Source organism: Palaemon carinicauda, chromosome 4 (assembly GCF_036898095.1).
Source record: "Palaemon carinicauda isolate YSFRI2023 chromosome 4, ASM3689809v2, whole genome shotgun sequence".
NCBI lineage: Eukaryota > Metazoa > Arthropoda > Malacostraca > Decapoda > Palaemonidae > Palaemon > Palaemon carinicauda.
The window spans coordinates 118643458-118646162 of record NC_090728.1 but is presented as its reverse complement, the minus strand read 5'-3'; positions in this window follow the sequence as shown (position 1 = coordinate 118646162).

Below are 2705 nucleotides of genomic sequence, written 5' to 3'. Positions count from 1 at the left end.
AACACCAACCCACACACAGGCATACAAAAAACTAAGGTTGAGGGGAGGTAGTAACTCCTTTGCCTAATACAGAAGCCGTAGCTACATATAGGCCCAAGGTATAGCATTTCTCATAATCCACTCTCACCTCTCTGAGGTAATGAGAGGCGAACGCAGAGTTGCTCCTGCAGAACGTCGCATCCCTAATTTGTCTGACCGATGTGTTCTTGCGACAAGCAAGCGAGGTCGCAATAGCTCTCACTTGGCTAGCCTGCACTTTTAAAAGGCCGATGTGTTCTTCCTCACACAAGAGATGCGCTTCTCTTATAACTTCCCTCAGGAAAAAAGACAAAGTGTTCTTAGGAAGGGGCTTCTGAGGATATTTCACCGAACACCACAAGGAGCTAGAAGAGCCTCTCACATTTTTAGTGTGAGACAAGTAGGCTTTGATTGCTCGGTCTGGACAGAGGAGCGTCTCTTGTTCTTGACCCACTAAGTTAGTCAAGTTAGGAACCTCAAAGGTCCTTGGCCATGGCTTTGAAGGGTTCTCTTTCTTGGCAAGGAAATCTATTCTCAAGGCACAAACTGCCCCATTCAGCTTGAAGCCTACCTGCTTTTCAATCGCATGGACCTCACTGACCACTTTAGCTGTAGCTAAGACCAAAAGAAAGAGGGTTCTCATCGTAACCTCCCTAAGAGAAGCTTGTTAGATGAGCTCAAATCTCTTGGTGCACAGAAATTTAAGAGCCACATCAAGGTTCTAAGAAAAGGGCTTTAACTGGACCTGTTTGGTTGTCTAAGAAACTTTACGAGGTCATGCAAGTTCTTATTGTGAGACAAGTCCACGCATCTATACCGACAGACTGAAGCGAGCATGCTTTTGTACCCTTTGATCGTTGACACTGCCATCTTAGCGTCCTGCCTGAGGTACAACAAAAAATCAGCAATCTGGATCACAGAGGTAGTGGATGAGGAAACCTTGTGCTTCCTACACCAAGCTCTAAAAGTCTCCCACTTGGACTGGTAGACTCTCTGTGAAGAGACCCTCCTCAGTCTGGCGATAGCTTTCGCAGCTTGCGCTGAAAACCCTCTCGCTCCAACAAGCTTCTCGATAGCCTGAAGGCAGTCAGTTTGAGAGCGAGAGGGTTTTGATGATACCTCTCGAAGTGGGGTTGTCTGAGCAGCCTTGGACTTGCAGGAAGGCTTCTTGGAAAGTCCAACAACCTGTCCACCACTTCCGTGAACCATTCTCTCGCTGGCCAGAATGGAGCTACCAGGATCATCCGTCCCAAATCGAGGAGGGCGAACTTCCTGACGACCAGATTGATGATCTTGAACGGGAGAAAGGCATATGTGTCCATCCCCGTCCAATCCATCAAAAAGGCATCCACTGCTATCGCCTCCTTGTCTGGAACCAGAGAGCAATAGTTGGGGATCCTCTTGCTCAAGTTGTAAGCGAAAAGATCTATTAGGGGTCTCCCCCACAGCCTCCAGAGACGCTGACAGACCTGTTGGTTGATGGTCCATTCTGTGGGAAGGACCTGCCCTTTCCTGCTGAGCCTGTCCGCCCTCACATTCCTCTGTCCCTGTATAAAACTCCTCAGCAGAACTACCTTGTTCTCCTTCGCCCAAAGAAGGAGCTCCCTTGCTTTTTCGAACAAAGACAGAGAGTGAGTCCCCCCTTGCTTTCTGGTGTACGCAAGAGCTTTGGTGTTGTCTGATTTGACCTCCACCTTCTTCCCAGACACTGAGTCTTTGAAGGCCTTTAGCCATAGAAAAAGGGCTATCAGCTCCTTGTTGTTGATGTGCCATTCCAACTGACTTCCTTCCCAAGAGCCTGAGACCTCCTTGCTTCCTAGTGTGGGCCCCAAACTTGACTCTGACGCGTTTGAAAACAACACTAGGTCAGGGTTCTTCTTGTATAGGGAGATCCCTTTCCCCAACAAGGCTGGAGCTAGCCACCACTTCAGAAGATCCTTGACTTCTGCTGGAATGGGGAAGGATAATCAGTCTTCCTGCGTCTTTCTGGTCCACGTTTTCGAAAGAAAGTGCTGTAGAGGCCTTAGATGGAGTCTACCCAGTGAGACAAACTGCTCGAGAGAGGAGAGAGTTCCCAGCAAACTCATCCACTCCTTCGCTGAGCACCTCTTCTTGTCCAGGAAACTTAGGACTTTTTCGAGACTCTTGGTCTGTCTTTCCTGTGAGGGAGAAGCCTGAAAAAGAACTGAATTCAGAACCATCCCCAGATATAGAATAGCCTGATTCGGCTTGATCTGAGACTTCTTCTTGTTGATGACCAGGCCTAGATCTTGAGCCATCATAAAAATCTTTCATAAGTCCTCCAGATATTTCTCCTACGATCTTGAACGAGTCAGCCAATCATCCAGATAAAAGCATATCCTTATCCCCTCTTGATGCAGCCAGCCTGACACATTCACCATTATCCTGGTGAAGACTTGAGGAGCTGTGCTGAGACCGAAGCAAAGCATTCTGAATTGGGAGCACTTGCCCTGCATTACAAATCTCAGGTACTTCCTTCAAGTTAGATGAATGGGGAAGTGAAAATATGCTTCCTGCAAATCGAGGGACACCATCCAGTCCCCTGGACGTACTGAAGCCAGCACAGACTGAGTCGTCTCCATGGAGAAATGCATCTTCTCCACGAAGACCTTCAGAGAGCTGAAATCCAGGACGGGTCTCCATCCGCCCGAGTTCTTGGGCACTAG